This window comes from Lynx canadensis, chromosome D1 (genome assembly GCF_007474595.2).
Source record: "Lynx canadensis isolate LIC74 chromosome D1, mLynCan4.pri.v2, whole genome shotgun sequence".
Taxonomy (NCBI): domain Eukaryota; kingdom Metazoa; phylum Chordata; class Mammalia; order Carnivora; family Felidae; genus Lynx; species Lynx canadensis.
Window position 1 is genome coordinate 83,605,814 of NC_044312.2, and position 11,459 is coordinate 83,617,272.

The window sequence follows — 11,459 nt, forward strand, 5'->3', positions numbered from 1 at the left end:
ACCTTCCTTTCCAAGCTTCTGCCCAGTACCCTTCTTTGGGCACATTGTCATGTTTTTTTTGTTTGTTTGTTTTTTGTGTTTTTTTTTTTTCCTTGAATATGGAATCTCCTTCTCACTTTATGGTCCTTGTATTTGCTTTTTCTCTGCATGGAGCACCCTTCTCTACATCTTCCCATAGCTGACAATTGCTCATCATTTAGTTCTCAACTTAAACATTTTCTGTTCAATGAAGCTTCCCATGACCATCTATTCTGATGGTCCCCTGTTTATTATCATATGAATCACAATATTCTTTTTATTTCACTTCTAATGTTTATCTTCATCTGAGATAATTTTATTTTCTCATTTGTTGTCTATGTTTATCCATTAGAATGCAGGTTTCATACAGTGTCCTTGCTTGTCTTGGACCCCAATTTAACCCTGGCACATGCTCAAAAACATTTTTTGAATGAATAAACTCAAGCACTTTGATGCCTTAGGCCTGATTCTCATTGCAGCTCATTTCACTTTTCCCTGTCTTGTTATCACTGCTTGTTTCTTTTTTTTTTAAGATAGATCTTTGATACTTAAGTGTTTTTTTGTTTTGTTTTGTTTTGTTTCTTTGGTACAGTCTTAGCATTTCATGTTTCATAATCTCCTTTTTAACATGGTCATGGGCTATTTCCATAAGCAGCTCTCCTGTTTCACTCTGGTTTGGAGGCTTTTCTTACAAGGACCCTTTCTTAGGTAGTACTCCAGCAAGTTTGCCCTTTCTTAGGGAGCCAGAGCTGGGCACTACTCCTCATGGCTTGAAGTAATGGCTCTTGTCTTGCGGCTCGACAGAGCATTATAATGTCAAGGAGACCTCTCAGGGGTTGCTACCAGGATGTACAACACATTAGTTATGAGAGGGGATACTCTCTTCTTACTCCTAGTTTTTAACTAAAACAGTGTTTACATTTTGAGAGTCTGCCTATTCCTTTATTTATTTTTTTGAGTCTTTAGTTTAGAAAAACACTGTCCAGGTACATTCCTTTCAAAGTTCCTATGACTGAAGTCTTTGCAGTATATCCTAAAATGTCATTATCTATTCTCAAAGTTTATTTCTTAACCTTTACCACAGGTTTGTTTAACAATTACCTGGACAAATGAATGTTTGCAGCTCAACAGCATGTAAATGGAATTTATCATTTGCATTTATATTCAAAGAAATCAACTGGGGGAAAAACTTTACTGTATTTGTGATCTGCTTACAGAATTCATTAACCATTAAATCAGATCCTTGCTACTAGTTAATTACATGTATATCAGACAGGTGGAGTTCAGAGTCTGTCTTCTCAAGAGCTCAGTAAGTGGGCCAACCTTGATTCTGCAGGGAATCAGAGGCCCCAGATAGCAGTCTTCTCTTCTACAAAGCTTCTATTTTAGTGTCATGTTCCTTGTGTGAGTTCCTTGGCGATTCTTGCTAATTGTGAACACTTACAGACTTTGAGTTTTTACTCAGTGCCTCGTCATGAAAATACACTTGTTTTCACCCTTAATACCTGGGCAGCACACTGCTCATTGCTTCTATAACCGTGGTGCTGTCCAGCCACTGTGGTTTTCTAAGTGGGAAATCAGCTCAACTCCCTGTGGAAAACAACTATTTTTTTCCTGTTAACAGGATAGGTAATTCATTTGCCCTGTGAATTTCTGGCAGGAAAGACCAGCTCCTGTGGAAGAAACATGAAAGCATATCCTCCAGGGAAAACCAGACAGATGCTTTCCCAGTTACCATTTTAAATGTTGGCTCAGGCAGACCCTCACTCATAAACTAATTGTACTGATAACAATAATGATTATTATCGTAAAAAATAAATTATTGATGATTCAGTGCCAGGTAATCAGGTAATGTATGTATGTTACATACATTATATTTCATTTCATTCTCAAAAGCCCTATGAAGAGATTCCATTATTATCAGGTCTATTTTGCACATTAAGACCATAAACAGGGTTAAATGACTTGGCCCTGATCACACAATTAATTAAATTGGAGCCAGGATTCTAATACAGGTGGTGGCTCCACAGTCCACACACTTAACTTCTCAAAAATTCTCTCTTGGAGTGCATTCCTTCCAACAAGGTCCTGATCTTTTCTTCCTGTAAGTCTATGTCTCATATGTCTTCATGTGTAATGTTTAAATTCTTTTGTGTATGTTCATTGCGGGTTGATTTTTCTTTGTAAACAGAGAATCCAGATGATGTTTACAGGGCAACAATGATCAGAATAATAAAGAATGTTGGTTTTTTGGATCACAGTAGTAATCACAGGAAATATTTATTGACCACATGCCAAACATTGTGCTAAGTCCACACAAATTTGCACAGATTCTTCCAACAGTACTGAGAAGTAAATGTTATTATAGTCATTTTAAAAATAAGGAAATTAGTCTTAGAAAGGTTAAGTGATTTATTTAAGTTCACAGAGATAGTAGATGCAAATGAAATTTTACATAGGTGTTCATATCCTAAGTTTGTATTATTTCTACTATCTTAGACAAGTGTATCTGGAAAAGATGACACTGAAGAAGGATTCAAAATTATCAAATATCCAGTATTTGGATCTGGGGAATAGCTAAAATAACAGTAATGTCAATAGCATCCAAGGATACTATGGGGAGAAAAGGTATCTACTGCTTTTCTGGGAAAACTGACAGTGCAACTGGGTACCCACTACCAACTGGGTAGTGATGGTTAGTGAGGACACCTTATCATTTCTGTCCCTTGTGTATTTTTATTTTACTTATTATTTGCCTAACGTAATGCATCTTACTGAATCCCCATAAAGATGTTCACAAAATATGAAATCTTTCCCTCATATAGATGTACATGAGGCACCCCAGCTGTAGGATTTTCACAGGATACAAAGCATGACACAGAAATAAATGAAAATGCTTTAGAGCCAGGAGTATCCAAAGTTAAAGTTCTACTTCCTCTTTATATGTAAACCAAGGCAGGACACTTAATGTCTTAGAGTCTCAGTATTCTCATTTGTAAAATAAGATAATATCTACTTCATTTCTGTGGTGTTGATCAAATGAGGTAGCTTATCATGGCACTTAGAATACAGAAGGAATAAATGAAATGCCTTTCCTCTCATCTTTTTTTCACAGAGAATATAATACAGGGAGAAAATAACACAAGTCACAAAATCATTGTAATAGTTTGTAAGAAAGGTGAAAATGTGATACCTCACTTTTTGATGAATTAAGGTAATGCATAAATAAATGAAAACACTGGAATTTAAATAGAAACTTGAAAGAACATGAAGGTAAATTAATTGTGGAATACTCATACAATGGAATACTACTAAGCAATAAAAAGAAACAATTTATTGTTATACCAAATAATAGAATCTCAGAAATATACTAGGTGAGAAAAGAAAAAAAAAAAACAGACGTAACAGAGTACAGACTATATGCTTCTGTTTGTATGAAATTCTAGAAGGAAAAGTTATGATGATAGAAGTCCTAACAGTGACTACCTCTGAGGCAGAAGAATTTGCTGGAAAGGGACACAAGGGAATTTTCTGGTGTGGTAGAAACATTCTATAGCCCAGTTGGGGTTATGGTTGCCTGCTTCAAAACTCACTAATCTGAACACCTAGAATCCATACATTTGTATATGTAAGTTGTAATAATGATAAAAGTATACATGTCTATGATGATTTAAAAGTGGAAGCAATGAAAGTCTAGTTGAGAAGGTAAGGAAAGTCCATTTGAAACATTCTCGTAGGAACTAGAATGATTGAGGGTTAAACAGGAGTGGTGGAGAGAGCATTCTGGGTAAAGGAGGGGAAAGGTGGGGACTTGCAGGAGGAAGAATAAGAGAGAAGTGCTGGAGAGCATTGTCGGGGTAGTGGTAGGGGTCAGGTTGTAAAAGATCTTACATACCAGTCTGAGAAGTTTTACCTAATTTGTTAGGTGAAGGAAGGACCACAGGGAAGTTTCAGTTCGGAAGATTGGAATGTTTGAAGCAGTGCTTTAGAATATTTTGGCAACTACCTACCAACTAAATTGAAGGCAGAGACAACAGATACTGGGATACTTGTAGGAGACAGGTGGGAGAAAGACTGCATTGAGGAACTTAAATCATGCTATTTATGAGGGAATAAAGTGCTTCTCATGGCATACAGGTCTGCAGGTAGGTAGGTAGGTAGGTAAATCTGTCAAGTACTTCCTTTATAGTTTTTACCCCCTTTCCAATTTGTGAGATAGCAAGTATGTCAATAGCTCTAGCTGGTTTCATTCAATGGCACTGACACCTATTTTTGAAGTCTGAAGAAGAAAACAACAACAACAACAACAAAACATTCTCCAGCAGAGATACAGAGGTGTTACTAGAAGTCAAGCTGGGTGACTGCCAAGTGATCTCATAAGGTAGTATTTTTCCCTGATAAAGTTGCTATACATCAGAGCTTGGGCAACACATGCTTAAATACAATTGAACAAAATTGAGTTCATAAGAAGTGATCAGATTTGAGTATCCTGACTCATGCTAACTATTTTCAAAGGGAATTGATATATAAAGGATATCACTTTGATTAACAAGAAAAATATAGCTGAGAATACAACCCAGACAGGTAAATGTTGATTGAGTAGGAGTCAGGAATAGGCAAGTTTTGGGATTCTCCCAGGTAATGAAAGCCCACTATGGAAACTGAAGATGCCATTCTCCTTACAGCTAGTGTACAAACTCTTTATGCCTCCTCACCGCCCCCCCCCCCACAACTCCTACCATCCTTAGGCCCACCTTCAACCTTGAATAAGAAACTAGACATACAGTAACAGGAATTCTGCCAAATCCATTCTAGGCTGTTAGCTTCAGTGGCGGTCATATCCAGTGTGGAAAGGTAGCAATTTTAGAGTTATTTTCTCATGTCCTGTGCCAGTGATATGGACAGTGAGAGCAGAGGCTTTCTCCCACGAGCCAGGGGCAACAGTGCTGTGTTGATTGTTTTTGCTATGTGATGTTTGTTTTTGCTGTGTGATGTTGCATGGCATTGCCTACAGAGATACCACCTACCCGTGAGGCTGTCTGTGTGCTGATCTGCCTGTGTATATAGGAGGTAGTGAAATGTAAAATAAGTAAAGAATGGGCTAAAGCATTTCTCTGTAATATCTATTTTTTTTTACCTGCAAAGAAATCAGGAAGCTGTGCAGTTTTGGAACTTGAATAAACTTCAGAAATAATTTCTTATAATTCTTACCACACTAGCTAGAAAATGAGTTTTACCTGCGCAAGGGATTGTACCTTATTAACCCATCTTGATGTTCCTCCTTGCCCCACTCAGTGCTGAGCACTGGCACGTACAAAATAAGAGTATTTTGAATGAGGAAACATCTGGTTCCTTCATGGAAAGTATTTGGCAAAATAACTTCCCAGGCTAGTAGACTTCATTAATTGACTAAGTTAATGTTCTCTTTTCATCATATCTTATATATGACCTCGGAGTTCTTGTCAACACAAAATCGCCTGAAGTTAGGATGAACATGAAATAATTTGCCATTTCTGAAATCTACCATTGTCAATAGAGATGAGAAAACTGAGATTTAAAATTTAAGGGGTGCCTGGGTGGTACAGTCAGTTAAGCATCTTCAGACACTTGATTTTGACTCATGTCATGTCTTCATGGTCGTGAATTCGAGCCCCATGTTGATCTCCACGTCAACAGTACAGAGCCTGCCTGGGATTCTCTCTCTCTCTCCCTGTCTGTCCCTCCCTCGTGCTTGCTCTCTCTCTCTGTCAAAATAAATAAATAAACTTTAAAAACTGTCAAATATTTTGAGAAGGGGTTCATGGCTGGTTGGTGGCAAAACTAAGAATAAAATTTAAGCTTTAGATTTGTAGACTAGTATTTTCCACTTTTTCATACTGCATATTTATGTTTTAACGGGTCTAGATAGTAAAGACCAATGTTTTGTCTTTAAAATTGAGCAACCTTAATATATTTAGCAAGTGAACTAAATGAAAGAGGGGTCCAGGAAGCCATATAGCTTAAGTAAAATAAGGTATTTAAGAGGCTAAAATGGTCCAATGTGCTGTTGTCACGTCGATATAAAATTGTCCAGAGACACTAAAGGGAAATCTCATTGAGTCAAAACACTGAATTGTTTATCCTTGGACTAGTAATAAGAAAGTTTATTATAGTAAGAGCCACAACAAAATGCTAATTGAGGGGCAACTGGATAGCTCAGTCAGTTAAGCCTCCAACTTTGGCTCAGGTCATGATTTCGTGGTGCTGACTACTCAGACCCTAGAGCCTGCTTTGGATTCTGTGTCTCCTTCTCTCTCTGCCCCTCCCCACTCACACTCTGTCTGTCTCTGTCCCTGGAAGATAAATAAATATTAAAAAATTACTTATTTTTAATTTTTTGAAATGTTTATTTATTTTTGAGAGAGAAAGAGGGACAGAACACAAGTGAGGAAGGGCACAGAGAGAGGGAGACACAGAATCTGAGTCAGGTTCCAAGTTCTGAGCTGTCAGCACAGAGCCTGACGTGGGGCTCGAACTCATGAACAATAATATCATGACCCAAGCTGAAGTCGGACACCCAATCGCCTGAGCCACCTAGGCACCCCAAAAAACTTTTTCAAAAAATGCTAATAGAAATATCTAAACCAACATGTCAATGAAAACGTAATATTTCAAGTGCTCTTAAAATTTTTACCACATTTATAATTCCCTTTCTTTGGAAGCTGACAGCATTTTCCTGATAACCATGCTTGTTCAATGTGGACTTGGCCACTGATTGGAGAGGAGATAAATACTTGAGGTATGCTGAGCCTTACTGAGGATTTTGGAAGTGTGGTCTCTGAAGAAAAGTTGGGAGTTGAACTATACAACTGGTATGGTTTTTGACGGAAAGCCCTTAAAACCTCCTAATGTATTCTCTGGGAGTGTCTTTCTCCACCTTCTCTAAAACTTAGTTGCTTAGTCTTTTTTTTTTTTTTTGTAATTCCATGGTATCCTTAATAATTCATTTTCCTCTTTAAACTTCCTTGAATAATTTCATTACTCAAAACAAAATCTAACTCCTACACCTAAAACCAGCTCACCCTGTTGATTTTTTATCTCATGCACCTTGTGTTTCTATTCATCTACCTTACTTCTTAATGTGGACTTTCCTGGAACCAATCTTTGGGCCCATTTCATATTTGAACCTCTTCCTTGGTAGTACCATCCATCTTGTGGTTTCAAATATGATCTAATTCCAAAATTTAAATCTATATTCCAGACCTCTTCCACCTCCAGGCTCATAAATCAAAATACCAATTCATCCACTCAGATGTCCAACAGATATGTCAATGTTATCATGTCCAAAACAAAACTCTTAGCCTAGTTTCTACAGTCCTTCCAGCAAACTTAGTAATAACTCCATCTGCTTGGTATGACCCTCTGTGATGTTCAACTGTGTCTACCTTCAAAATAATGTCCCAAATCTGATGACTTCTCAGCAACTTCTCTGCTTTTATTCTTAGTCCATTCTACCATCATCTCTTGCTTATTTTCTCCAGTAGTCTTTTTCCATCCTTGTTTCTTTTTAGGCTATTCTCAGCCAAGCAAAGATGATGATCTGTTAAAAATTAAGTAAGGGGCACCTGGGTGGCTCTGTCGGTTAAGTGTCTGACTTCAGCTTAGGTCACGATCTCACTGTTTGTGAGTTCGAGCACCATGTGGGGGCTCTGTGCTGACAGCTTAGAGCCTGGAGCCTGCTTCAGATTCTGTGTCGTCCTCTCTCTCTGCCCCTCCCCGACTTGTGCTCTGTCTGTCTCTGTCTCTCAAAAATAAATAAATAAATGTAAAAAAAATTAAAAATGAAGTAACATCATGTAAGAGATGAAAGTCAAGGTCTTAACAATCTTGTTTATATCTCATTATGTGGCCTACCTTATCTCTCTGAGTTATCTTCTACCTAGATCCCCCTTCCTACCTTTCTTCCAAATTTGCTAGCTTTGCTCCTGAAGTTGGCCAGGCATTCTTCCCTCAGAAAAGCAGTCATTGCCATTTCCTTTGCCCGGAATACTCTTTCTCTAGCTGGGTAGTTTGATCCCTTCTTCTTGGTGAAACCTTTGGAGACCATCCTATTTGTATTGCAACCTTCCCTCATACCTCTGGGATTCCCTACACCACTTTCTTGCTTTCTCCACAGCATTTATCTTCTAGCATATTATATATTTTAGGTACTATCTGTCTTCCCATTAGAACTTAAGTTCCACAGGTGCAGGAATTTTGTCTTTTTTTTTTTTTTCACTGCTATATCTCTATTGCCTGTGACTGAATCACTTGCTGGTGTATTCTTTTGTCAAAAGCTGAGACATTTCTCTTCTTGGTTCCACTGCAGACAGTTAGAGATCAGGTTTTCTATAAATAATTTCATAGTTCAAAACACTGTGGGGAACAGTATGGAAGTTCTTCCCAAAATTAAAAATAGAAGTACTATATGATCCAGTAATTCTGCCACTAGATATTACTCCCCCCCAAAAGAAAAACATTAATTCTAAAAGATATAGGCACTCTGTTTATTGCAGCATTATTTATAATAGCCAAGATATGGAGGAAACACAAGTGTTAATTGGTAGATAAATGGGTAGGAAGATGTGGTACAATGATGTACTTCTCAGCCATAAAAAAGAATGAGATCTTGCCATTTGCAATGATACGGATGGACATGGAGGGTGTTATGCTAAGTGAAATAAAGCAGAGAAAGGCAAATACCATTGATTCCACTTATATGTTGAATATAAAAGCCAAATGATAAAACAGACTCTTAAATATAGAGAACAAAAACTGGTGGTTGCCAGAGGGGAGGTTGGTGGGTGGGGGATGGGTGAAACAGATAAAGGGGATTAAGAGGTACAATCTTCCAGTTATAAAATAAATAAGTTATGGAAATGAATAGGACAGCATAAGGGATATAGTCAATAATATTGTAACAACATTGTATGGTGACAGTACAATGGTAACTAAGTGTATTGTGGTAAGCACTGAGTAATGTATAGAATTCTGTGATCAATATGTTGTACACCTGAAACAAATATAATTGTTAATTATACTTTAATAATTTTAAAAAAATAAGAATTTTATGAGTATGTTTTATCTAAGTAGTCTACCCTGACATTGCCTCAATTTAGCCTAGATGGGTAAGTTTATTTTATTGTTAAGAATCACTGGATCTGAGTAGAATAGAGACTTTGGACAAACAGACCTAGGTTCTTATTCTGTCTCCACTTCAACTTATTAGCCATTAACTCATCATTCAGCCTCTCTAAGCTTCAGATTTCCATTCTATAAAATAGGATTAAAACTATATACTTTTTTGTTTATTTGAAGATTAGGGATTATTTTTAAGGTCTTGCACATTGCCTGGACACATAATAGAGGTTCACTTAATAAATGGTGACAGTATTAGTAGGAGTATTGGAATTTTATTTCCTAGTGATAAATCAGAGTTAAAAAAAATATGTGTGTCCTAAGGTTGTACGTTTTTTTTTAATTTTTTTTTTCAACGTTTATTTATTTTTGGGACAGAGAGAGACAGAGCATGAACGGGGGAGGGGCAGAGAGAGAGGGAGACACAGAATCGGAAACAGGCTCCAGGCTCTGAGCCGTCAGCCCAGAGCCCGACGCGGGGCTCGAACTCACGGACCGCGAGATCGTGACCTGGCTGAAGTCGGACGCTCAACCGACTGCGCCACCCAGGCGCCCCTGTACGTTTTGATTTAGGGTCCAGGAGGAGTAGAGTGACCCTTGGATCTCAAGTGACTAAGGGTATTTTCTAAGCCAATCTAACTTGATTCAGATCTTCAGTTTGCCATTTTCTAGATGAGTGATTTGGGACAAATTATTTATTCTGGGCCTCAGTTTCCTCATGTTTAAAGTAATGGGCATCTGGGGCACCTGGGTGGCTCAGTCAGTTGAGCATCCGACTTCAGCTCAGGTCAGGATCTCATGGTTCGTGGGTTCAAGCCCCACGTCGGGCTCTGTGCTGAAAGCTCAGAACCTGGAGTCTGCTTCAGATTCTGTGTCTCCTTCTCTCTCTGCCCCTCCCCTGCTCTTGCTCCGTCCCTCTTAAAAGTAAATAAACATTAAAAAAAATAATAATAAAATAAAATAATGGGCACCTGACTCACTGAATTGCTATGAGGATAAATAATTACTGTGAATAAAATATTTAGAATGGTGCCTGGCATATTATAGGCATTCAGTAGGTATTAGCTATTCTTATCAATAATAGAATGCCAGAGATCATGCAGTTTTGCACATCGTAGTAAACCTAGCCTTCTAGCCCATAATAGGCCCTTAATAAATATTAGTCAGATAAACCTATTAATCCTGGTACTTTTAACTGGTCAATGTTATAAATACACAAATATGCATTCTTTTTCCGTATTAAACATATTCTCTAGAGCATATACTGGGTAGAGTCTTGGTGGTCCTACTGGTAAATGACTTGCATTTTTCTTACCAGCTTCACAGAGCCCATGATTTAAATTTACATCTCTGGAAGAATAATTACAGATTACTAGTTAGGGGTCTTTGGGGTTACTTGAGAATAGGACATTCATAAAATGTCAAGTATGCTCATGCCACAGATTCATTGTGTTGTACTTCTAGGAAATGGCTATTCCTCACCATCACCTTGTGTGGCCTGAGACATGTGATAACCGGCTTTTTATCCCTTTACTTTTACCCTTATCAGTCCACTGGAAATAATCTATTTTGAAAAGATGAGGAACAACAGGCTATGGAATAAATTAGCATAAATAAAGAAAACCAAAACGTGATGAGTGTTAATAATAAGGCCTCAGTTGGATTAAACATTAGATGAAGCAACATCCAGAATATGAAGGCTTTGGGCTAGGGCATCTCTCCTGTTTCTCAGAAATGAAGGCAGCTCATATCAGCCATTTACTGGCACTAGATACCTTCTTGCAGGAAAAATGTATCAAATGTAGCTAGCGTCTTCACACTTGCACTGTTTCCTTATGAAAAAAAAATCCATAGCCCTCTTAAGAAATAAAATTAATATTAAATATTCCATTGGCTGAATCCCATGCAGACACTAATGGGAATCTGAAAAGAGCCTTGCTTTGGAAAGCAATCTTGAATTATTTTTTTTTCTTTTTATAACATTAAAAAATAGGATCTGATTCTCATCTCTTTCTCCTCTATGAATCTATCCTATATTTTTAAAATACAAATGGACATATTTAGATAATTTGTGGAAAATTGAACAATATAGCTCAGTTTTCCTAAAAACCTTATCCAGCTGAATAGGCAGCCATAACATAAATGAAAGCAAGCATCGACATCAAATATCAACGCCAAGGTAATAATATTGCCTGCAACTTCATCTCTAATTTCTGCTGGTCTACAAGTCAGCTTTATTATTTAAAGTTCTTTTATTATATTTATTTCATCAATGTTATTACTTA